The sequence below is a fragment of the Taeniopygia guttata genome, chromosome 13, assembly GCF_048771995.1.
Source record: "Taeniopygia guttata chromosome 13, bTaeGut7.mat, whole genome shotgun sequence".
Lineage (NCBI taxonomy): Eukaryota > Metazoa > Chordata > Aves > Passeriformes > Estrildidae > Taeniopygia > Taeniopygia guttata.
In genome coordinates this window covers 8,639,917-8,666,151 of record NC_133038.1, presented here as the reverse complement: position 1 = coordinate 8,666,151, position 26,235 = coordinate 8,639,917, and the positions used below count along the sequence as shown (strand labels likewise).

Genomic DNA, 26,235 nt, shown 5'->3' with positions numbered 1-26,235 from the left:
AATGTTCCTAAACCTTTATGGTAATTTGCTCCAGTAATTTCCATCATAATTAAGAAGCTGATAGCAAAGCCATTATTGCAATGAGTCAGGCCTGCAAGATCTGCTTCCACAGCAGCCATAGCTGCAGGCTGCCCATATCCTGCATTTAAATGTTATTAGTTTAGAAGTGGTTACTAGAAATATATCCGTTAAATTGAAAGTTTAGAGCAATCCAGATAGAGGAAGCTGATAATGAACCCCAGCTGTGGGGAAATGAGGAGGTTTTATGCACACCTTGTCTCTGCATCCACCTTTGCCTCCAGAAATACGACAAGAGTAATCGGGAGGGATTTTATTCTTTTTTTAGGATGCTGTGTCCTGGCTGTTCCCCTGCTGCTGGCTCTGCCTTTCCTCTGGTGTGGATGTGAGAAAGAAAATCAATCCAGCTTGGTGAAGGCGGATGCAGCAAAGATCACTCTTGATTTTTCTTATCTGTCCAAACAATGTTCTTTATCTCCTGCCCATGCTGACTGCCATGAAAACTGTTGGCTATCGAGTGGTTCCGAAAAGCAAATTGTGTTACCCAGGTGCCAAAAGAGGATGGTGAATTGTACATGTTTTCCCTCTGAGCTGTTATTGTGGAGCTGTTATTAATGACAGATGGTTGATACAAACAGATTTCAGCCCTGGAAGTGTTGCAAATTTGCTGGTCATCGTTTGTGCTCTGTGATAAAATGACTGAGGGGTTTTGGGTTTTTTTGTTTGGTGGTGTTTTTTTTTTGTTTTTTTTTTTTTTTTTTTTAGTGAGAGAACAGGAAATACTGAATAATGGTGACTCTGGTTCAGTTAGCAGCTCCCTCTGTGCCCCACAGACTGAGTTACTGGTAAGGAGGATGGCAATTACCCTGTGAACCCCCACTGCAGGAATGCTCAGGACCAGCAGCATAACAGGGAGCAAGGACACGTCTGGAATTTGGACAGCACTCAAAATGTGCAATACTGGATCTTCCAAGGTTCCTTCTCTGCAAGACACTGATTGATTCCTCCTTCCTGGGGCAGGTGTTTGCCAGATTTGTTGTGGGATGTGCCCCAGGTGGAGCAGGGAATCTCCCAACCTTTTTTTTTCCAGAGTGACCACCAGGGAAAAGCTGAAGGAGCAGCGTTGAGCTGATGCAGTCCAAAAGCACAGGATGTCTTCCACCAATCTTGCTGCCACGTGAGTGCCTGGCTTTCTGCTGGGTCATTTTATATTATCTTTAAAAATACTTAATCTTTTCAATCCATACAGAAAAGGGATAAAAAATGACTCAAGAAAAGGTCAGCCTTCTGCTCCTAATACTAAAGATCTACACCCAGTTGTTTCTTTTGGTAGCAGCCAGGCACCCTGGGAAGGGAAGTACTCCTCTTAGGGATTGAGTCCCATTTCCAAGAGGAGCTTGAAGAGACCAGCCTGGCACAGCCTGGGTGTTCCTGTGAGTGAGGTGGCTCTGAAGGGTCCTGTCCTTTGGGCAGGAGCTGGTTCTGTTTGCCCCTGGGCTGCGAGCACAGAGCTTTGGGAGTGCTCTTTGAGCCCCATCCCTGATGGCAGCGGTGCATTTCCCCTCCAAGGTCAGCAGCATCCCTGCCTGCAGCCCAGTGCAGAATGCAGCACGTGGTGGCATTCCCTGCGCTGGGCTCGCTGCAGATTCTCCTGCAGGATTTGCAGTCCTGGCACGTGCTGCCCGTGGGAGTGCTCCCTGCAGCACATCCATCCCTCCTGGCACTCCGAGCCTCAAAGATCTGCTTTGCACGGCTGGGGAAGAGCACAGAAGTGTAATCGCTTGCTGGGAGAGCAAATGCAAGATATTATAAAAAGCTTTTGCAGGATGACTCAGGAACAAGAGTTACTGTGTGCTGTCTAGTAAGAATTCTAAAGCTCTCATAACTGTTTTTTTTTTTTTTCCATTTTATGACTTACCAAATGCCAAGGTTGACCTATTAGCTCACATTATGACTAAGGTATCAGCCACAGGATTATGCAGCAGTAGAGTTTAATGTTAGTCTTGAAGCTGAGCCCAAGCAAAGTCGACATTGCGATCTGAGCTAATTGTGACTGTAGAATAGCAAGAAATCATTTAAGGACACTCGCTTCCACAGCTTTAGGTTGGCTCCTGGGGATGTGAATGAACTGAAATCTCAACTTTCCCTTCCTCTGGGAACTGAAATTCTAGGTGAAAATAAAATGTCAAAATAATTGCACAAGTCTTTCAAACAAGAATATCTGATAATTCACAACCAGACTTGTACTTCTGATAAATTTTTCAACTTTGCTTAGCTGATCTGAAAATTCAGAAGAAAGGCCTTGATTTTAAATTAAGCAGGCAGGATAAAAAAATCTGAACTAACTTGGGACTGAAATCAAGTTTAAAAAAAAGATATTTAACTCACAGGTTTGGTTGTGGGGGTTTTTAGTTTGGCTTGGTTTGATTTTTTTCTTGGTTGGTTTTTTTTTTCCTTTTTTTTTTTTTTCTTTTTTTTTTCTTTTTCCCCACTTTGGGATGTGTCTTTTTCAATTGAGACAATTTGCTAGAATTAATGTAGAACCATGGAACGGCCTGGTGGGAAGTGACCTTAAAGATCATCTTGTTCTACTCCATGAGCAGGGACACCTTCCACTATCCCAGGCTTCTGTCCAGCCTGGCCTTGGGCACTTCCATGGATCCAGGGGCAGCCACAGCTTCTCTGGGCATCCTGTGCCAGGGCCTGCCCACCCTCCCAAGAAAGAATTTCTTCCCAATATCCAATCTAAACCTATTTATTTTCACTTTGGAGCCTTGTCCTCTCACTCTAGGCTCTTATAAATTGTCTCTCTCCATCTTTCCTGCAGTTCCTTCAGGCGCTGGAGGGAATTTACATCCAGCCAACCTGCTGTTGCTGGTTTTCTTTTCCTTCCCCTGAAGGATTTTGCCCAGTTCTACTCCCAGTCAGTGGCAGAGACCCCCACCCTCATGCACAGGAGCTGGGCAGTTCTTAGGAAAGCACTTTTCTGGATAATCTCCCTCGGCCAAGACCCAAAATGAAGGGTGTGAGGAGATTTAGAGGATTGACCCCAGGAATGGCAGGTTGGAGCCGTGGCCGTGGGGAGCAATGGGAGGTCTGGCTCCCAGGAGCTGCTGGAGGAACAAAAAGTTCCTCCTGTCCCTGGCATGGCTTGAGCCATGGCCGGTGGTGAGCTCCTGACCCAGCACAGGATGTCTGTGGGATGGGAGGGAGGCTTTTTGGAAAAGAACTTCGAGCACTTCTGCAGGAAAAAGTTCTGCAAACAACCGTGTTTAATCTCGGTCTCTGCTCAGATGTGGGTGCTCGTGGTTTGCAAAGTTTGTTCAAGAAGGGGTCAGCAGGGTAATTCCATCACGATGGGCACTGGAGATGTCTTACTCCTTTACAGAAAAAAAGATTTGAACGGGGCAGGACATCTCTGAGCTGCCAGGGGAGCGAACTCTGAGCACTGCCTGGCCCCAGCCTGCGGTGGCTTCAGTTACAATAAATGGGTGTATTTTATGCTCCCAGTAATTACCTCATTAGGGGCACTTTGAAAGCAGATAGTGCTTGATCTTTTGGTTGAAAAGTTGCCCAAAAAGTGGAAATTAAGAGGACAGAGAACAGAAGGAATTCTTTAGAGCTCACATCTTGTATAATGTGGGGATTGGGTAAACAGACCGTGGCTCAATAGGTTCTGACTCTCCTTTATATTTATGCCACTTCAAGCAGGATCAGAGAAGATCAGTTAAGAAATTCTGTGCATACAGTCTTTTGGAGTTCCATTTCCCCCCTTTATCTTGCTATGCAATATATAAATCATTTGTTAAAAACCTGAGGAGCTCTGGGGACCCCTCCACCTAAAATTACTATTGCAAAAACAATAGTAATTGTTTGCATGATTTTTCCCCATCTGCAAGGTCCCAGCCTGGAGACGCTATTTGTGAGAAATAATTATGCAGCATAAAGAGAAGTGTTTGGATTGGGGTTGGGTAAGAAATTGTAGCAATCACTGCTGAAAATCTTGGGGTGAGAAATGTTCTGAGAAGGAAAGGACTGAGGAACAGCAGAGAAGAAGGGACCTGGTGGGAAAAGGTAGGATAGCAAGAAGAGGAATGAGGGTTATTGGAGTGTTTTATTCATTTAAAAGAGACCACAAATGAACAAATACACAAAAAAGGGTTCTGGTTGGGCCAGCTCCAGGGATCTGCAGTCTCATAGGTGACTCCAGGAGAAGACACGCTCCTTGCTTTACTTGGAATCCAGGGGAGACAAATGACGAGAGAGAAAAATCCACACAGAGTGATAGGAAAAAGAAAGCAGCCCTCAGCATGGAAGAGCTGTGCTGGGAAAAATGTGAACAACTCATGAGGATGTTGCTGTTATTTGTTCCAGTACTTAATATTCTAGACAAAGAGGGCTGTTCTCTGAATTTCTTCGTATGACCTTATTGTGTATTTGGATGTATTTGCTGCTGACCTGGAGTTTTGGATGGGCATTGGCTGGAAAATTTTTCCTTACAGAGATTGTTTTCTTGTTTCATAATAGAAGTTTAACCCTTCTAGGAAAGGACAGCTGGGGCCTTGTTTCTCTGATATTGCCAATAATAACAGTCACTGGTTCCTTGTCCAAACATTCTTTCGACACAAATGACATTTTGTACAGAATGTATTTTGTCCAGAGATATTTAAATTGTTTTCTAAATACAGTGGAAATTTTGATACTGATTTAATGGTTGTGGTATTAGGCCTTTGAGGGGAAAATGCAGTATGTTCTCCTTTGATTTTCTATTAATCTTTTTGCTCTTATTATCTTAATTTCAGTGGATATTTCCTGTGCAAGGATGGAGTTGCTGTCCTGTCCTCAGAATCTCTGGTGGCCCTCCCTCATTTTGACATGTGAGGATAACTACATTTACTTTATTTGGCACATTTATACAAATAAGTGAAGCAAATTCCTCTGTGCTGATGGCAAATAGAGACAAGGAAACCTCCTGTGACAGAAATAGGTGATGGAGTGGCATATGCCAGATCCCTGTTCGTATCATAAACAATTCTGGCTAATGTTTGCATTTCTGCTTGTTTGTAAACCTAAATGGATGAGGTGAAAGCCATACAGTCAAATCCTCATTTTTTGGTCACCTCATGATGTTGGCAGGACCTGGTGCTGCTGGAGAACCAAAGTCTGGAGATGCCAAGACATCTTTGATGTCTTAGATGATCTTAGATGTCACTTTGCCTCAAGAAATCTGCCAGCTTTGCAGGACTTGGGGGAAGACTGGGCTGTAAAGAGGATGTATTTAAGCGGGAATCAGTGAGCTGTTAAAATGTTTGCTGCTGGAATTCCATGATCAGTAAGGCCTGGTGGGGCTGCAGCTCGATGCTGATGTGGTTAAAACATCCCCACACATCTTCTCCTTGGGCAGGTCTGTGGTGGCACAAGGTCTGCAGCTGAGGCATCAACAAGAATTCTATAAATAAGGCCAAAAGAGATAACAATATAAGAGATTTCCTGCTCTGTCACTAGCAGAGGTCAGTTTGCAGCCAGCCAGGTGCTGGCTGAACACACAAACCTCAGAATATTGCACTCACGAGCTGGTGTGTGCAGAGGCAGCATCTGGGACCATCCTTGGATAGGTCCTGGCCTTTCCCAGGAATTCCTCCTCCTGCTCATCACAGCAAATTCCAAGTGCAGCAGAAAGACAGAGTCATGCCTCAGAGCTTTCCAGATCCTATAGGAAACAGCCAGCACCGTGGACCACATCCATATGTTGTCAGAGCTGGCTAAACCCTCTCGCAGTCAGAGCTGCAAGCTGAATAACTGGAGCCTTGCATCAGATTTGGAAAACAAACTGTTCTGTTTCATACCCCATCCTCAGCATGGGGAGCAGGGAGAACGCTTCAGCTGGCAGCACTGGCCATGAGGTTTAACAGAATGCAGCTCATTCTTCCATGACTCTCAGCCCTGGAGTGTTGACAGCAAGAGACTTGAAGTGGGCCAAAGAAATCGATGCTGGATGCGAGTCAGGTACAAGGCTGAATTCAGCTTGGATTTAATGTTATTGAAATACCACAGGTGGTTTCTGTTAGGGTTTGGCCTCATGTGGCAGGACTGAAGTCAGGTCAGCTGTTCAGCGAGATCCAGCCTTGAATTCTCATGAGCATGGGGAGTTGAGTGAGATTTCAGTCACACCTGAAGCACAAGATTGTCCCTTTCCTGTTTGGGTGTGAACTTGGGAGCAGAAATGGCAGGGCCCTGAAGTGTACACAGAAATCAGAGTGGGCTTGTGTGAACACAGGTTTTAGTTTTCTTTAGCTTAACTGGGATTTGCACCCGTGAGCTGTGACAGGGGCTGGGGTGCCTGGGAGTTGACCCTTTCCCTTGTTAATCCACGGTTGTTTTATCAACTTCCAGTTGGTCACAGGGGAACCTCAAGGTGTGTTTGCAGAAAAACCGTGTGAGGGTTTGAGCCTGGCGAGAAACCACAGCAGCTCCTCACGCCCTAAGCTGTGTCCACGAGTGTGCTGAGCCACCGGGAGGGAGATGCCTCCCATCTCCAGGCTCTGGTTTATCCTGTGGTTTTTTGGGCCTTGCAATGCTTGTGGGTGTTCTGACATTGAGAAATACCCACCAATGTAACAAGAGGACTTTCCAAGCTGTTCGAGGATCTGGTTTGCCATGTCTTGATCAGGATTGGCTTTTGCTGATAGGGTTCAGTTAGAAATGCTCTGGATAAGTGCCAGAGACAGGATCAAGATGGAATTATGACCGTGGTTAGGTATGAGCAGAACACTTCCAATGTTACACCATAAAGCAAGGGTGATTTCCACGCTTCCTGAGACAAGGTGGATAAAAGGAGAAAAACAAGGCTCTGCTGGGTCAAACTCATCAGCCAGAAGCCCAGAGAAACCTTTTGGGGTGAGATACAGACCAGAGGGGACATCCCCAAATGCTGTTGCCATAAGGCTCCAGAGTGGGTCATGTCATGCTTGTCTCTTGTGACATTTCTCCTTTTCCCCCTCTTTTATCAATACAGAAATACGGGCAGTTCCTCTGATATTTTTCACTTACACTTTTGAGGTGCTAAAGGAAGAGCTGGAATTGAAAGACTTTAATGCAGGCAGATGTATTAGAGTGGCAGCACTTTTCCTATCCTAGCCCAGACTCTGAGTCCTCTCTGCAGTCACACAGAGACTGTAAAACAACAAACAAAGCTCTCCTGTGAGAAGGCTGCAAGTGCCTTATGTAACAAAGGTGGCACAGTGGGCTATAAATGGAGGAAATTAAACATTTCCTTGTCTCTTTGCACCCCACAGGAATCTGTACTGGCTGCAGGGGCCAAGGAGGATCACCAACCACATCCTTGATTTTCTAGGCTCAGTATTAGTGGGAACTGACCCCGGTCTAAGCTTCCTCTCTGCTGTTATTTGCCAACTCAGTCCCTGGTGCTATGGTCCAGGGTGGTCATTCATTAGCTGGTTTGCTGCCTCATTTACATTTTTACCCATGATTTACTAATTGTATTCAATTATTCTCTATTAGTTTGACAGTGAAAAGGGTGGCAGTTATTTCAGGACTCTATTTCTAGAAGAAGACATTTCGCCTTCACTGGTTTGATTTTAAACATTCAGCTTGCCCTCTTCCCCCTCCTCCCCATGCACAGAGGATTTGGATCTCAGAGTCTGGTTTTGGGTATCCTTAGCCAGTAAAATGGTCAAATATGGCTTCCAAAATATACAAATTGTGCAAGAGCTGGTTTTTACCAAAGGGCTGTTTTTTGCAGAGTCATTTTTTGCTTATAACTACGTCCTAGCAAAGCCTGAGGGACCTGTAAGAAGGATTTGTGGAGCCAGAGAGGTGGTTTTGGTTTTATTTATTTATTTTTTTAATCCCTTCAAATTTCACCTCTATTTCTGAGGTCGAATCATAAATAAAAATGAGTTTCTATTAAAAAAAAAAAAAAAAAAGGAAAAAAGTGCAAATCCTTCTCCTCCAGCTCTGGCTTTACCCAGGTAGGCAGTAATTGCAGTAATTCTGTTTTAGCACGGAAGCGCCCGTTGTGTGAGAAAGGCTGTGTGAGAAAGGCTGGTGCAAATGAGGCTAAGGCTGCAAGGCTGATGGATAAATCTGCCTCAATTCCCCTCAGCCATTCCCAGTCTGGGCTGTAGATTCAGGGGGGAAAACCCTCCCTGGCACCCTGGAGCCGAGCGGCGTTGATGAAGTCGCGGAGTCGCGAGTGGTGTCCCAGCGCCGCGGAACAAAAGATCCCAGTGTTGAGCCTAAATGGAGGTCCTAAATCATGGGCCATGCTGTGACAAACTGCACAGGGCTTGCCAGTACTTTTAAAACGGGGCTTTCTTGCCAGGCTGAGAATCCACAGAGCCTGGCCAAAGAAAACAATGGGAGGGAGCCAGGGTTCTCCCAAGCCTTGGCATGAAATCCACAATAGTAGCTTTGGCTGGGCTCCACGGGCTCGAGCACATGCTCCAGAAGGTCACTTCAGAACACCAGAATTGCTTGGTATTTAATGGCAGACAAAAATAATAACAATAACAACAACAACAACGAGGACATGAGTTCCACCAACACAATGAGGGGCTCTGCTGCAGCCCCACCTTTGGTGTCTCAGAGTGCTCCATCATCCCTGGTGCTGTGGGGTGGAGGGGGAAGCGTGGTCTGAACAGCTAAATACCAGCAGGGGTGATGAGCAGCACGGCAGGTTTGGGGAGGGAGAGTGGACTTTATGTCCCAGCTTGTCCTTGAAGCCCTGAGCAGAGTTTGTCACGGTCACTCAGGGGCTGTTTGTGGAGTTTTGGGGTCACATTTGGGGGTCACTGCTGAGTTCACCCGAGGAGAGTGTTTGCTTTTCCAAAACCTCCTCTCTGCACCTCTCCCTACTGGCAGTCCTGCTGGAGAAGTCAGGAGCTGAGCAGATCGTTAGGACTGGAGAACAGCCCTGAGTCTAAAGACTGGCTCTGAACAGCTCTGAGCTGGGCAGGGGGACTGCAAAGCCAAGCTTACTCTGAATTTCAGGGCCTGGATTGGATGGTGCAAACCCCCTCTGATACAGGATGGTCCTGATTCTCACAATTCAGGATGTCTGCTAGTGGGACCCTACAAGTCCCTTATCCCTAAAAATGATCCCTCCAGCACAGGGGAAGAAATGGGGCTGAAAATCCTTGCGTTATCCAGGACTCAGCCATTACTATTTACATTTAAAAAAAGAAACCACATTTGATTATTCAGCATTCTTCTCTTACATTTTTATTGCCATTTTGCAGAGCTCTGAAGACCAGAGAAAACCTTTCTGCTTGACATATTTAATATTTTAGCACTTCATAGTGTCTTTAGACAAAAGCATCCAACATGCATATGTGTTTTGGCAGCTCTGCTTGTGGCCTCTGTTCTGTCTCTCGCCTTGAGAAGTAAAAGAATGAAAGAAAAAAAACCAAAACCCACACAACTTTAAACTGGGTCAGGATTGTTCCCTTTATTTTTGTTGATAGCTCCATTTGGGATTTGCATTGATAGAGGTGGGGGGAAAAAACACATACCCCAAGCATATGTCCTTGAAAAACCATGTCACATCTTAATTTTCTTGGGCTGGCAGTGCCTGAGTTCCACACTCTCTGTGATGTAGAACTAACGAGGATAGAAGTGCAAGAAAACCTATCATCAATTACAGCACACCCAGGAGCTCACCCCATGTGTGAAATTCTGGGTGCTGCAAGAGAAATCCAGGCCATGCAGCCACGGCAGCCCAGGATTTCTAGCTGGAGATTATTTTAGGCAGGATTCTGCATCCATGGAAAAACAAAAGCAAGCAAAAGTTCTCCCTGGCATCGCTTTGTGCCAAATACTTGTCCTGGCCATCTTCAGAGTGTGGCTCAAATCAGCAAAAGCCCTCCCTCCCTTCTTGGGAGAGACTCAAGGTGTGGATTGAGGGTTTTTTTCTGGGCACTCAGGATCTGCTTGCCTGGGTTTTAAGCCCCTGTGTGCAGCCCAGGAGCTTTGTGCACATGAGCTGTGTGTGGCTGATAGCATGGTGATGATTAGTAACCCCAAAAGAGATCAGTGCTTTCAGCCAGGACACTGAACCCGGGGTGAGGGGCTGCCCTGGTGCCCCCAGGCCAGCATTTCTGCCTGTTTCCACCTGTTTTGCTTTGGTTTAGGGTATAAATTTCTCCTGGGAGAAGAGTTTTTTGACAGAATTTGTGCACGCAGTGATTTGCACTGTGCGATCCTGGTATCTGCAGGGAGTTCCTTGGTAGTGCCTATAGCAGCAGGGGTAGAAATAATAGAAATAATCATAACCTAACCAGCAGCTGGTGGGAGAAGCAGCAGAAATGTGCTGTGACCTTCCAGGTGTCACATAACAGCTCAGTGTCAGGCCCTGAAAATAAACCCCCTGTGTATCCTGTCTGCCAGCCCAGTGCCCTGAGCTGGAGGGGACAGCACTGGCTGGTGACATCTCCTGATCTGGGTTGATTTACAGCCTGTGCAGAGGCAGGGAGAAAGAAATTATGATACACAGAGTTCTTTGTGACTGTGGATTTTCATTTTTGCTGTATTATTTTAAGTCCTGACCTTAAAATCCTGTTAACCCTGTTAAACCTAACCCTGTAAATCCTGTTATTTTCTACCCCTCACTATAGCAAATTTAGCAGGATCTTAGCTGCCTTGTGTTTAGAAAGGGAATAGTCATTGGGGCATTAGCCCAGGAACTGGGAATTTTTTAAATTTCCAAGTCCCCATTGTTTTCAGAGATCCCCTGAAAGTCCCTCTGCTTCTGTGTATTTTGGTAAAAGAGGAATCTCAACTGACAAGTGTCAGATAAATGCACAGAAACGTGGGGGTGCCCCAAGTGTCTCAGCTTGTGGTTTTTATTACCAGGGTTTTTAACCTTAGTGATTTGTAGAAGTATGACTGCTCCCTGCCAGGAATTTGGGTTGCTTTGCCATCAGATGGTTCAGTAACTTCAGTGGGAAGTTACCTGTCCTTAGTGATCCCACCTGCTTTTCCCAGAAAATGGGCTGATAGAGCAGCGCTGAGAGACTGTCAGTGTGTCCTCTAAAGACTTTAATCCTTCAGGGTGAAAGTGAAACGCTCACCTTGACTCAGCTCCTCTCTCTGCAGTCTGGGATCTGAATCTCCCTCCACACTCCACCCTCCAGGGATGGACATTTCATTTTCCCACTGCCTCCGTTCTGAAGAGAGTCACTCTGGGGGGTGTCACAGCATCATGTTGTTGTAATTTTGCAGGAGTGTTGAAGTGGACACGTGTTTGGTGTTAGTTTTGGCCTGGCTGGGGTTGTATCAGCTGATGCTGTCCCAAACTGAGGAGAACTTCCTCAGTCTCCAGTTCTTTACCTACCACTGCCCCTGGGAGCAGGGCTTACAGAGGGAAAAGCATGGAAATGGTTAATCTGAGATGCTTGGGCAGGCCTGTCAGCTTCCATCCCTCCCAGATGTGACACCTGATAGGGAACCCTGGTGGGAACTGCCTGCAGGAGGCAGAGGAGGCAGACAAGGAGCAGCATGAAATTGTCTTTTGCTTCCCTGTGAGCGCAAGGGAAGAAACCAGCAGGTGTTTTCCAGGGGCAAATGGCATGAACTGAACAGCAGAAACCCAACTCTCATCTCTCAGGATAGTCTTCCTAAGCCTCCTGTGAACCTCCTTTGGCTCTGGAGGCAGCTCAGCCTGGTGGCTGAGCAGGTTCAGATATCTGCACATCTGTAGAGAATGAAGGACAGCAATTCCCCTTCTCCCTGAGACACAAAGCAGCACATTGAGCACTGCTGGCAGGGAGCAAAGCCCAGCAGGACCAAGCTTAGGGCTGCTGATTTGAACTGTCCCCTGTGTTAAAGGGACGTGGTTGCCACGGTGGAATTGTCTGAAACCCAGCACTTCCAGCCTTCCTGGTTCCTTTTCCTTCCTCCTCTCTGTGCTGCTTACTCAGCCAGAGTAAGGGCTGACTAATATTGGAAGGATTTGCCTTTCCATTCCCTCTATCCCTTTTTTGGCTTGCTCCTTTCTTTAAAAATTACACACAGCATCTTTGATGTCCAGACCTGCAGATGGGGAAACTGAGGCACAGGAAAAGGCACAGATCTGAAAAGTGGCACAGTGTGAGAGCAGGAAAGAGCAGCAGAGGCAGGCAGAGAGCCAGTCTCCCCTGATCATCCTGTGCCCAAGAATTACAGATGGACACCACCTCAATTCTGGCAAAATTAATAAATTCTTGCACAGGTCATCCCTGGCACATTCCATATTTGCTCCCAGCTTGTGCAGAGCCCCAGGTCACCTTCTGCAGGTGGGGATCCCCACCCCAGGCCCCGTTTGCATTGCACACACACCAGTAGCAGGGGAGAAGGCAGGGCTGGTGCACACCTGGGGCTGTGCCAAGGCTTAATGAGCAATCAGAAAGGTGAAGGAATGTTCTTGGTGCTTATTTGTCCCTGCTGCTGCTCCCAGGGGTGTCCTTTAGCCCTCTGAGTTCAGCATTGCATGGTGTAAGTTTGGTTCTTGTGATCAGTTTTTGGTTTTTGTCCCTTTGTGCTCAGTTTTTGGTTTTTGGTTTTTGTCTCTGAGTGTTCAATGACCATCTGGGGAGTAGAGGAGAACACCCAAGCACATAAGTGATTTATTTAGGCAAGATGCACCTTGATTTCACTTTCTGTTTGGTTTACAGAGCTGCTGGTAGTGCAGGAACCTCTTCCTCCTGCACCAAACTCAGGAGGGGATCTTAATTCTGGGTTGTCAGTGATCTCTGTGTTACCTGATGGAGCCTTTCCTGCAGTTAGCTAAAATAAGCTAAGAAGTGAAAAAAAAAAATTGGATTTTTTACCTCAAGTTGGAACTGAGTTCCTCATTGAGTATTCTGGAATATGAAGTGATATATTCAGAAGAGAGTTTGCTCGGGATTATCTAAAAGGATAAAATGAAAGGAGTGCTGCTATTAATATATATCTATAAAGAGAAATTTATATGAATGTCACCACGTACTGCTCTGCCCCTGCCCAGTGCTGCCAGCCAGCAGCAGAGAGCTGAGCCCTCTCCAAGGGGAATGTTAATGTGGGAAATTAACTCTGCAATTCCCAGGAAACCTTGGATGGTTCTGCAGGTGCTGGGGTGGCAGTGGCGTGAGCCACGGAGGGAAAAGATGTAAAGGCCAGCTCTGTGTGACTGCACACTTGGAAATGTGGCCCTACAAAAGGGGCAGGGCTGCAGAAGGACAGAGGGATGTGCTGGCTGGAGCTTTGGCCCCAGAGCAGGAACATTGCTGAAGGCAGGCTGGCAGCTCCCTGCTAGAGACAAATGCAGCTGTGGTTAAGGTGGTTCTTGAGGGCAGACTTTGTTCAGGCCGTTTGAAAAGGAACATGTAAACCTACACCTGCAAGGAGCACATTGCAGTGGGGCTGAGCCAAACCCCGTGGAGGTCGGGAGGAATCTTTCCACTGACTTCAGTGGGCTCTGAATCCAGCTCCCAGTGACTGGCTTGAAGTGACACACAGACTATTTCTGTCTGACAGTTTTTCCCTTCCTGCATTTTCCAAAAACACCAGCAAGAGAAGGACAAGTCAGGACTTCATCTGTTTTGCCAAAGCAGGACTGAGGGTTGCATTATTCACATTATTCACCACATCCCAGGGCTGGCTCTGGAAACAGAGGGATGCAACACTGCAAAATCCAGAGGTTTTTTTGTTTGTGGTTTTTATTTTTTTTTTTTAAATAATGAGATAAGTAATCTGAGCCATTTGCTTTCTTGTTGTACAGACTGAACCAATGGAATGGTTCAATGGCATGGAAAGATCTCTGGAAACATTAACAATGCTCTCTTTACTTGCTTTGGCGCGTTCCAATCGCAGCGGGCGTGTGAGATATTTTCTTTCTAAAGTTTTAGAAACAACTAAAAAATCCTGCAATGATCTATGAAAAGGGACACTTGCCAGGAGGAGTCTAACACAATGTTTGGAATTACAGGGCTCACTGTGCCTTCCAGTTCTTTTTCCTTGAAGTTCCCTTTATCTCAACTTTATTTCTTCGCCCGTGCGTGGTGTGAGCTCTCCTGCAGCCGTCAGCACCACGGAGCAGTGGAGGCCTCCAACTCTATGATTAAAGCATCAAACATCAAATTCCTCTCTCCAGCCTCACTGCAGAAGTTTCAAAGGAGTTTGGTTGCTCTTTTTGTGGATTGATGTAGCTCTAGGGGCTTTGACAGTCGAACAGCCGTGGTTGTGTTGGTACATAAACTTCCCTGCTCTGTAAAAGACATGTGTAAGAAAGCACTGACTGATGCATCTCCAGAGACCTCATGCAAGAGCTTAATTTAGTCCTCTTTTTTAATAGAAACTTGGATCTCAAGCACTGCTCTTGTGTAATGACAGGCAAAAGGAAAAACTAACAGGCTCGCTTGATTTTGAAACCTGTCAGATGGGCTTTAAAGAGGGGCTCTGCAAACAGCACCATGTATAAAAGTGAAAAAATGACCAAAGTGCTGATGAAAAACATTTTAAAGGCAGTCAGAGAGATGTGATGAGTAATTTGGGACTGGCAGCCTTTCCAAGCAGCGTGTGAGGCTGTGTGCTCCTGGGGCAGTGTGTTCTCCAGAGCTGGGATCTGCAGAACCAGCCTGGAACAGCAGCTCCCCTTGAGCTGAGGGGTGTCCCTGGGAGCTGTGGCCCCTCTCTCCCCTTCCCCTCTTTTAAACCTGCTGCAGCTGCCGAGGATCCACCTGCAGATGTGGTGCTGAGGTCTCTGTGTTGGATACTGGGAGCAGGACACAGCAGTGACAACCCTCCCACGAGATGGGAGGTCCCAAACCTTTCCTGCACATCCTAATTCCAGTAGAAGTCTGGCTTTTACAGCCTGTAGCTGCCCCTTTATAATTTTTTGCTAAATCATGGTCTCCCAGCAGTCAGTTGACACTTTCACAATGCTTTGCAACTCCATCCCTAAGGATTTGCCTCTATATTTAATGTATTTTGCTGTTTGATTAAAGCTCCTGCTGACAGCATGCTTGGCTAGGGGCACAGCAGCTCAAAAAACGGAGTTTATGGTGGTAAAAGACATGTGCTGTGCTCTAAAAGGGCTGTTATTCCTGCCTGCATTTGCAAACTCTGAGCTGGACCTCAGATTCCAAACCCGTAATTACTGGCTGCTGTCTCTGCTGTGAAACACTTTATTAAGCCTTTAGAGTCATTAAAGATTTTCAGGAAATTTATGGGAGCTCAGGTCACGTTGTCTGTTTGTTTAGATAGGCAAAGATCTGCCAAAAAACGTGGCCTGTAGGGTTTCTGTGCTCACCCATGTCTGCTCAGGGGACTGCCAGGTTTATCCTCCTTTGCCCTGTCCTGTTGTGGGATGCAGCAAAGAGCAGAGAGCGATGGCAGAAAATTCAGGGAATTTCTGGCTTGGTGCTGGTTTCTTGCCTGGGACAGTGGCCTCTGGACCAGGCAGGGTGTGGGCTGGGGCTGTGAGCTCAAATAAAGCTGCACTGCCACAGAGTGGGAGTAAGGACTGAGCCCAGAGTGAGTGGGAAACCTGGGGATTGGTCCCATGTGTTTTAAGGGAATATTGCTCCCTCCTTCCTTGGATCTAAAGGAGCTGAGTGAAGTCTGGGGGTCTCATGGCAGCTTGAGCCAGACAAGGTGTGGCTTTATCCATAATCTGAGTTTAGTATTCGCCAGGATGGCTCAGAGCAGCAATTCATATTCATGGCACTAAATCCTTTAATTTGTTTCATCTGCTGCTTTTTTTTTTTTCTTTTTTAAAAGCTTTGCAAATGCCCTGTTGTGTAACAAACGTGGCCTCCAACGTGGCCTGCCCAGCTGCCACAGAGAGGTTCTGCCACGCCAGCTCAGCAATGGGAGGCAACCTCCCAAAAGTGCTCTACTGATGGTGTTGTGCAGGGTTTGGGGTTACATTTGCAAGGTGTCTGCTCTCCCAGACCTCAGAGGTGACTTTGCAGTGCACTGTTACAGAGCTGCATCTTTAAAGCTGGGCTTGCAAGTCTAAACTGGCAACATCCAGCACAAAACTGTGCCTTGGGCTGTGGAGCACCTTCCTACGGGGTTAAAAGCACTTGCAATGAAGAAGGCCAGTTGTGATTTCAGTCCGACTGGGTGGCAGGGTCTAAAGAGAGCTTTTCAGCCACCAGCTCCCCTCTGACACCAGCACGGGCTGTGCTGATGCCACAGCAGGGACTGATGGCTGCAGGAAAGGCTGACCCCACTCTCAGGGAACAGAACAACCCAATGTTCCTGCAAAGCAGCCGGGCTGGGCAGCCTGTACCTCCCTCCGTGTGGCTTTGTGGCCAGACTGGCACTGTTTGTCTGTGGGTGCTCCCTGGGATTTACCCCTGGCATGGAGCCATGGGTTTCTCTCTGGTTTTAGCTGCCCCTGGCAGTGTGGATCCCTGCTCAGAACTGATAACCTCTGTCTCTCCCATCTGGGCAGCACATGGGCAGGCACAGGGGCTGGGCTCTCTCCCTGAACCCCTTGGGATCTCTTCCAGAAGGTCCACAGCTGGAAAGGGAAATGCCAGCATGCACCTCTGGATTTTGGGACTGCCTCAAGGTGCTCCAGAAGCTCCAAAGGTAAGGACAAGCCTGGCACTTGCCCAGTAACACACACTTTCCCCAGTGTTAATGAGAATTATAATCAGCCATGGCCCTGAGCCTAAACCTCCCACCCTGGTTTGTCTTTGCAGCCCAACAGAGGTGTAATGTAGGCTGGTAATGACACCAATTATTCTCCACCAATTTCAAGGACACAAAGCCCATGCCAGCCCGGGATTAGATGGCTCCTGACTCTCAGACCTTTAACAGGCCACTGGTTTCTCTCTCCCCAGCGTTAATCAGCAGAGCTTTGCTGACACAATGCCTTGGCAGCGTGCCCTGGAGAGCTGCAGGCAGGGGAGGATGAGATACACCATACGCCTCCATCTCCTCACTTGCTGGATATCAAGATATAGACAGACCTTCATTTTTTGATGTGAAAGCAGAATGAAAAACTAGGTTAAATCAGTCTGGAGGGCTATGAAGCCAGTTCTCAGGAAGCCTATGCAATTGTTATGCCTCATCCCAGCCTTCTTGATTGGGAACATGCCTTTAAGAACATGATCAGCCCCAGGAGATCTCCCCTCTAGCCTGGGAATTCCACCCTGTCTGCTGACGAGGAGGGAGGCTGGGCCACAGAAACTCTCCATTAAGAAGGAGAAAGCTTGGCTTCCTTTTTTTTTTTTTTTTTTTTTCCCTTTCCCCTTTTTTCCCCCCCTCTGGCAAATTATAAATGTGCACGTTGGATTCTTTTGTCAACCAAATCTAATGGGACTGGCCTGAGCTGAATGGCTGGTCTGTGTGATGCTGGGACCGGGTTTCTTTTCAGGTGCTCACTGCCTGTTTCCAGGAGATGAGGATTAGCATCTGCCTTTGGCTGGGAGCAGCTGCGGGCGCTGTGTCCCTTGGCTGGAGGGTTTTTGGGAGCTGGAATGGATCGTGTCAGACTGGCTGGGCTTTGGGGATGAACAGGTGCCTCCTCAGCCCTGGGTTATCACAGTCTAGGGCCAGCAGGGAGGATTTTTTTTTTTTTCCCTCTTTTAAAAGGTGGGAAAGTCATCCAAGGTTTGGTTTTCATGCAGATTCCCTTCTGTTCCCTGCAGGGAATCAGGCTGCCAGCTCAGCTGGGATGAGCTGGTTGTGGGGATGAGGAGGGGAATAAAAAAGTTAATCAAACCTCAGGCAGGAGCACAGTTCTCAAGGCCAACATGCCTGGGATTTCCTTTGCTGTCTTGTGAAATTCCTGAGCTTCTTGGTGCCAGGCTAGCTGGGCTTTTTTTTTATTCCATGGCATTTAGAAAACAGGTTCTCAGGCAGAGCATTTTGTTGATTTGATATTCTGATAAAACCCACCTAGATCTGACTTTCCAAGTGGAGGAAAAAATAACTCCGGCCACTGCAGCTGAAAGAATGTGAAGTCTTCAACCTGTCCACTGCAGGAGTGGGCTTCCCTCCTGTCTCCCTGTCCCTGACACAGCCTCCAGCCCCTAAAGGCATGTGGTACACACACACAGAGCCTGTTCTTTGGGAAATCTGCCTTTGGGAGCGCCCATCCATTACGGGTCAGCGCAGCTGTTCACGTGAAGACAGCTTTAAACTCCCTGAGACTGCTGGCACACATCTGTGGGTGTCTCTCCCTCCATCCCTGGGGGCAGGAGGGAAGTGCTGCCACCTCCTCCACCCTTGGGGACCATGGGGGAGAGGCTGGTGGCCCTGCTGGCTCTGCACACACCTCACCCCCACACCCCACTCATCCCAGCTGCTGCTCTGGACACTTGGTCCTTGTGCCAGCTCCTTGGCAAAGCCTCCTCGCTGACCCAGGCAGGGCTCTGCCCCTCCTGATGGAACTGGTGTGCATTTTATCAGTGTGACTTTGAAAGAGCAGCTTCTTCCAGCTCTGATTCCATCTATCTCTGCAGCAGCTATTGTAAAAGGTTTGAGATGGAATTAACTTTTACTTCCCACTGCAAGCTTCCAGCTCAGGGGCTGCTTTCCTCTGTGTGTCCAGAGAAAAGCTCTCTGTGTTCGTGGAGACCCCTGAGTGCCACTGCCCCCTCCAGCATTGCTTATTCCCCTTCCTTTTATCCCTGCATTAAGTCCCAAACCTTCCTAAGCCTGTTCTGATGGGGTCTGAGTGATAAACCACCAGAGAGTGCAAACATTCCAAGAGAATGTGAGGATCTGTGCTCCCCAGGAATAACCTTGTGTCCCTGTGGTCCTTCCTCCACCCCATAAGTGCAGGAGAAAGGGGGAGGCCTTTGAGCTCTTCTGGCTGAAAAATGTTCCCAGGAGCAGGGGACAGCAGTGACAACCCCCCCACACCACCCAGGCCCCAAAATTTCCCTGCACATCCGACTTCCAGTGCACCTCACTGCGAGCTGTCAGCATCCTATAGTGGGAAAAGAATGGACAGCAAATAGCCAGGAGCTGTTGTTTCAAATGTAAAGCAATCCAGGCATTTCCAGCCAGAGGCTTTCCCCCAGCTGTTGGTTTCCAATAGAGAATTATGATCAGTAATTGATACTCTCAGATGTCTCAGTGCAATCCCCAGAGAAGAATGGTCAGGGCAATATTTTTTTTTTCTCCTACTCTCACTGGAAAATTGAGCCCCAGCTGGGGCTAATAAGTGCTTTCATTAAAATACTGATCTTAATCCAAAGCTGAGAATAATGTCTCCTCTGTGCTGCAGCTCTCCTCAGCTCTGACAGGGGCTCTGCTTTTGAACAAGGAATGGAAGAGGATAAATAGGCACTTCTCACCCCAGCACCATAAAAGCACTGATGGAGAATCCCAGTGAGGGCAATTTATTTTGGATTGTACCAGTGGAATGTGTTCTTCAGCCTCTCATGCAAGAGTGATGGAGATGGGGTGTATGGCAGTGATCCTCCTGGATCCACCCAGGGATGGTCTCACCAGGCAGAAATTGGGGAGCCAGGGGTGTTTGTTGGGCTCCAGGCACAGCCAAAGCCTTTCCACAATCTCAGCACAAGGATTTGTTCTGTCCTCCCACTTCTTCACATCCTTCTGGACAACACAGAGAGATTATTGGTAATATTTTCTCATCCAGAGCTTGTCAGAGAGAGGGAATTTGCAAACTACATCTCGAAAGGTTGGAGGGTTTTTCTCCCCACTCTCACACAGAGAAAGAGAAGGGATCTCCCCTTTTTTCTAGGAATAAGGTCTGGGCATTTCCAGTTCATTAAGGAAATGCCAAGAGCTTTGTTTCCTGGGGTTTTTTTTTGACACTGACCTCTTTCTAAGGCTGGGTACAGGATGTCTTCTTTGAACAGCAGCACCTTCTTGCCCTCGCTGGCCAATAAAAGTGAGCAGCCAAGTTTTGAGAGTTTCACTGACTGCAAATTGCACATTATTTCTTAAAAACTGCTCTTCGCTTCATTGACACCACTCCTAATTAGTGCTTGACACTTTTCAAAAATCTCTTGCTTTGTTGAAGCTTGATTCGGTTTTAAATTAAGGATAAGACATCTTGTGTGCAGCTTTTGGCTGTCCTGTGGAATTATTTGTGTGGCTTATAAATATATTTATGTGCTTTAGCACTGAACCTTTACAAATTCATTGAATTGTGACCCACACTGCCTATTCTCAGGTGAGAAAAAAGTAATGCCTGTTTGACATAGCCAGGAGTAGAACTGCAGTTAAAACGAAAGCATTAGGGAAGTTCCATGTAGATTTAGGAAACAAAGTGGAAAATACAGAGATTTCACAGCAAATCTAAAATGTTGCACGTAGTCAAAACTACAATTTTGACATCACAGCTGGAAATTAGTTGCACTCAGAGGCAGACAGAGCACCACAGAGCCCTGGAGAGCTGCTGCTCCTGCTGCCAGGACTTCCCCATGCTCCCACCACTGCCCCCAGGGCTGGCACCACAATTGCCCTGTACCTCACAGCAATCCAGATATTCACCCTCAGAACCAGGTCTGCACGTTTATCTTTGCCTGCAGCACCACCTTGCACTTATCCTGCAGGGTCTTCAGGGCAGGAACTGCCTGGTTTGGTTTGTTTTTTTTTTTTTTGGGGAGCACCTGACAATTCCAAAGCATCCCCACCCTGCCCTTGCCTGGTCCCCTCTGTGAGGCAGAGGATTCCTGCTGGTCCCAGTGCAGGGATGCTGCAGGGAGTGTCCCCAGCCTGGCTCTGGTGCCAGCTCTTGGAATCTGTGCTATTGATGATTCTGAGATGTAGAAAGTCTCTGTCTGTCAGCCCCACTGCCAAAGAAGAAGTTGTAATTAATCTGTGCTGGTTTCCAGGTTGTTTATTCTGTTTATCTCTAACATGTTCTGCTGCCCTGCCGCAGCTCTGTCCTGCAGGGCAGCGTGTGGGGCTCTGCCCTCAGTGGGATGTTACAAACATTAAATACCAGAAACTACCTGTGCTGGATTTACAATAACGTGCCAATATCTGTCACCTACGTTGGACAGTGTGTCCCCAGCCTGAACCAACAGAAAAATGCCAACAGCACAGTGAAACATGGAGGGCATGAAGAAGGAGAAAAAGGACAAGGCACACCCAATTTCCTCCATCTTGTCCCCTTTGGACCCCTAATCTAGAATCCTAAAATTTTACTTTTGCACCCGTGCCACACTTAATTATTACTGATATCAAACACTCAGAGCTGGTAATTCATCCTGTAAGATTGAAAACTCTTTTCTATGGACAGAGATCACAGCCAGTGTCTCTGGGGGCTCTGTCCAGGGGGGTTCCTGACCCCTGCCAGGGTCCCAGACCTGCCAGGGCAGCCACAGGGATGCCCTGGACTCCCGCGGCCAGCTGCCATCTGCACACTTTCCCCAGCAGCCCGAGGAGCACAAGCCACTCTTTTAGCTTGCACGTAACCCTTTCTGAGCCAGGAAGCCAAGAATAGCAGAGAGAGGGCTTGGCAGCCTCCCCTGTGGGTTAAGAAGGAGCTATTTGTTCTGCTAATTACTTGTCTAGGAGAGGGGTCTGTCTGCAAAGCATCATGTTTGCCCTGAAGCCAAATAAAACCTTGGTGTAACTCCTGCCCAGAGAGAAGAAAAGGCAGCTCACGGGGAGTTTCTGTGAATAAAAAGGCTGTAACCATTTCAAAGTATCTCTTGTGTATCAAGAGAGCGTGATCCATAATATCTCACATGCCTAAAACTCTTTAATATCCAGAAATAAGCCCAGATGTGGGGTGGTTCCCTTCCCCTCACTGAGATTTTTTAGCTGTGTCTATGTCAGACCCTCTCCCACCTCACTCCCCTGCCCACCCCATGGCATTCCTGACACTTTTCCAGCGCTGAGAACCTGGATTCCTTTCCCAGGCAGGAGCTGCCTTGGGGCAGGAGGGATCAGGCCCTCTCCTCTTGGCTTTTCCCACAAATGCAGTGCTGGGATGGCTGAGAGCAGCTTGGGCAGAGTGGCTGCTGCTGGGCTGGTAATTGTGGCTTTGGGGTTTTGTGTTACCCACTGGCTAATCCCGTGCAATCTTCTCAGGTTTCCAAGGTTTAGTTCAAGCCAGACTGTCCCTTCTCCCACTCCTTCCAGGATCTGGTGATGACATTTGGCTTTTTCTCTGGGAAGGGGCATTTCACCACAGTCCTGACCTCTGCCAGACCTCAGGGCATCTGCAGAAGTGAGGGTTGGGCAAGTGCCTCTTGATTCCAGAGGTTTTCTTCTGTTATTTCATCCACTTGAATCACTTTAACATCATTTCCAGTAACAAATGCACCTAATGAATGGGTAGAAGGATTATTGCCCTCTGTGGTACATGGTCTGAATTGCTCAGCTGTGTCCCACAGTTGTGTGCTCGAGGTTGAGGGAAATCAACTGTGGGGCAGGTTTGTGTATTTGGAACACACAGACCCGAGTTCTTGGAGAGCCATTGCAGTGAAATCCAGAGTAGCTGTGGCAGCCTGAACTTCCCAGGTCAGAGTAGAGAACCTGTTGGAAATTTAGGGAGGAAAACAGCATCCTGACCTCCCTGAAGTTACACTTTGGAAAATTCTCTGTGACTTGAAAACACAGAGGCAGCAGGTGCACTGCTGGGGCAAAACGGAGTTAGGGGCTGAGTAAAGCCCCTGAACACTGAGAGGTGACTTTTGCAAATTTCCAACTTCTTTTTTTGTTCCCCTGGTATTTCCTATGGAAGAACTGTTTCTCCCTTCACTGATGCAGCTCTCTGAAGTGAGGCCAGCACAGCACATGCACAGGAGGCGCCTGCAGCTGCCCAGTATTTGAGGACCTGGAAGGGGAAGGTGCCTGGTGACCTGAGAGTGGTCTCAAGTTGATATAATTCTGCTTTCCTTGGCTTCTTTGAAATGCTTGGTGGAAAAACAACAACTGGGCCAAATCCCATTATTTTACATCAAGGTAATCGAAGTGGTCACTTCGCTGGCTGCTGCAGAATGAGCTATTTCCTCTCTGAATTAGCCAGTTCAGCCTTCAGTTTCTCTCCTCTTTGAAGAGTGAGTGGGTTGGGGGCTGAATGTCCAGATAAAACACCTTCAAACTGAGCTGGGCACAGACTTCTGCAGATATTTGGCCGAGTGAGACTTCATCGTGTGCCAGAGGCAAAGCAACCCCAGCAATTCATTCAGTGAGGGGGTATGTGGGAGGACAGTGCAAAAGAAAGGAAATGATGGGCCTCAAACTGATAGACAGCAACATCCTGAGGACCTTTGAAGAATGTTTCAAATATTTAAAAATTTGCATTAACATTTTGGACATTGTAATACAAAGCTGAAAAAATCCTCTTTATTTGTCAGTTCGTTTCTACAATCTTTTGATCAGCTTTTCTGTTTAGATTTGTGAGGTTTTGTCAATGGTAAGTTTTAAACTGCATTTTTCTGTGTCCAGAAACCTTTGGTCCCCTTCAGAATAAGTTTCCCCCCTTTTTTCCAGGAAAGGATAAAATTTATCCTGCTAATTACACCTGATCAAGTTGCCACACTGGTTTGGTCTTGGGATTATGTTTCCAGACACCTATCATAAGATTTTTATGCCTCATTTTCCTTTTCTATGTATTAATGCTCCCTGCTGCAGCTGGGCAGAGGTGGATGCTGTTGGTGGAGGGGTTTAGCTCTCATGAAATGCTTTAGGATTCACTGATGAACCATCTCTTCTGAGACTGAGATAACCCTTGGCACATCCTGTGTTTCATAAGAGGAGGATATGATTTTTCTTAGTTTATAAGTCTCTAGAAAAGTGCCTCTCATTATAATGCAACCCATTTACACTCCCAGGCTAAAAGAAAGACCGGAGCTGTTATTAAATATTTTGTTAAAAGTTTTCTATCGTAGTCTCTGGTCTGTAAGCAAACTCTGCTTGCAGGGAATGCCCATTTTCTTTAGTGAGTTTTGTTCTTTGAAACCTACACTTGGTCAGCAAGTGTCTGGAGAGCATCCCAGCCCTTCAGAGCTCAGGTGTGCTCAGGGCAGTGGGGCATCTCCAGGCCCTGATGCCACTGAAACCCTTCAAGGACACACTTCCTCCACCCCAGGGGATGCTGGGCTGTGAATGGGATCAGCCTCTTCTGATGGAATTTGGCCTTTTGTCAAGGTTAATGTAACAGAGGAGGTTGAAAGGTTTTGGAGGGGGATTTTCTGCCGTGCTGGGCACAGATGGTGGCTGGTTCAGGATGAAGAGGAGGGTGGGTGGCTCATCACCAAGTTGCTGCTCCTGTTTGTAGGAGAGTTAAAGAGATCCACCACCCCTTTTTAGGATGAAAACCCCCCAAACCCTTGCCTTTCCAGGGGACTGGTCCTTAAAAGACCCTCTCCTGCTTTTGGTGGCCGTGGTCAGGTTTCCAGCTGGCTCTCTGTGTTTGCTCCATTTGTCCTGTTGGGCTGGCAGTGCTGAGTGCTGTGACTGCAGAGCTGGCAGGGAAATGGCCAGACAGCCCCTGAGCAGCAGCTTAATGCCTGTGCAGGTACGGAATGTATTTATAGCTGAATGCACAGTCTGTGTGTGTGCACGTGTGTGCCTGGGAAAGTTTCAGAGGCAGAGGATAATGCATCTCAATTACAGCCCCGTCTGGAGCTACAGCCCCGCTCAGGAATTGAAAAGCTGCAAAGAATCCACTGAGGTTAAAACCACCATTTGGTTTCCCTCGCCAGAGGGACACTCATCAATATCTCTCTCTGTTAACAGCAGAGGGTTAAAGCCTTGGCAGCGCTCTCAGCCACCAGATGCAGGCAGAGTTCAGATGCAGGCAGAGGTTTTTTTGTGAAAGGCGATTTCATTGCTGCTGGGTTGAAACTCCGATTTTGCCTGACACTGCAAGTTTCTTGAAAGCAGGAAAGGAGTGCACAGGCTGCTGGCTTTCCCCCTTTGTACGTGTCCCGTGGGTGAACTGGCCTCCTGTTTTACCCCAGCCAAGGCAGTTTTCTCTCCAATTCACTGCCCACTTGGCATCAGGTGGAATCCTGGGTGCCCTGAGGTGAGGGATGGTGCTTGGTGCTTGTGCTGCACTCTGGCCAGTGCCCAGCTCTCGTGGTGACTGTGCTGGAGGAGCTGGCAGAGGAGTTCTGAGCTTCATCATCTCACACACGCTCTGCCCAGCTGAGCTGATCTCAGGAGGAGGCTCCTTACTCAACCTTGAGCTTTTTCCTGCACCAGGCTTAGAAGCAGCCTTAGCACTGCTGAATCCCTAACGCATCTCCAATAATAAATAATATTTTCTCTCTCTGCCTGACAAAGGACACTCCCTCCCAGAGCAGATTTCTTCAGTGCTGCTCAACTCTGCCTCTTAAAAACTCCAGCCACTTCCCCGAGGTTACACAGCAACTCCTTGGCTTCACCAAGTGACTGAGACACCCCCGATGGAGTGGGGGTTGTATTCCCATCTCCTCAGTGAGGAATTTTCTCTGTCTGACACCCCCAGTCCCCTCCAGCTGCACAGCACAGCTGGGGACACCTGGCCCTGCTCCCTGGGGGCTCTGCAGCCCAAGCAGGGACATCTGCTCCGAGCTGAGAGCTGGCACCAGGAGGGGTTTGGCCTTGGAAGGAAGATATTTACTTTGTGCAGCTTCTCTGTGAACCAGCATTGGCTGGAGAAGCCCAGCAATCTATTTAGTCTAGGAACAGCAGAGCATGCCAGTTCCTCTGGAAGAGCCCCCCCCTCCTCAGTCCAGCTGGTTACTTGGACAATACTTTGCTACAGGAAGGAAAAAAAGATGCTTTATTCCTCTCTCTTGGTCATCCTTGCTCTGCAGCACTGTGCAGTTGTCTGTGGCTCACAGGTCAGGGTGGGGAGGGAGAAAAACCCTTTCAGTTCTGTGGAAATGAAGGAATTTCCATACAGGAGGAAGCTCTCCTCGGGATAATTTCTGTTCTTCTCAGCAGGACCTGCTGCAGAAATGTCTCAAAGCTGCTGCCTTGTGCCAGCCATGGCTGAACTCAAGTGTACCCTGCTGCAGGCTCTGCTTTTCCACAGTGAGGTTCAGCCAGCTGGTCCTGATGGCAGGGCAAGGGTTGGGATTGAGTGTGAGGATGAAAAGATTATATGAGACCATTAATAAGGAAAAGCACAGCTCTGTGTGTGTGTGTGTGAGTGGCCCTGGTGACAGGAATGTGCCCGTGCCAGGGTGCAGGAGCCAAGGCAGGGATCCCTCATCAGCCTGGGAAGAACCAGTCCAGGTGCTGCATGGGGCTGGAGCCTCCATCCTCTGTCAGCAGCCCAGAGCAAATCTCCCA

The 26,235-nt window shown here is 47.7% G+C and overlaps 1 long non-coding RNA gene across 1 annotated transcript in view; it reads left to right on the top strand.

Moving 5' to 3' along the window:
- Nucleotides 1-808: 808 nt before the first annotated feature.
- Nucleotides 809-26,235, top strand: part of LOC140685008 (uncharacterized) — a 107,811-nt gene continuing 82,384 nt past the window's right edge. Inside the window, exons 1-2 of the long non-coding RNA XR_012058103.1 lie at nucleotides 809-1,195; nucleotides 4,821-4,895. This is a non-coding gene — a long non-coding RNA (uncharacterized lncRNA). The remainder of the gene's footprint in view (nucleotides 1,196-4,820; nucleotides 4,896-26,235) is intronic.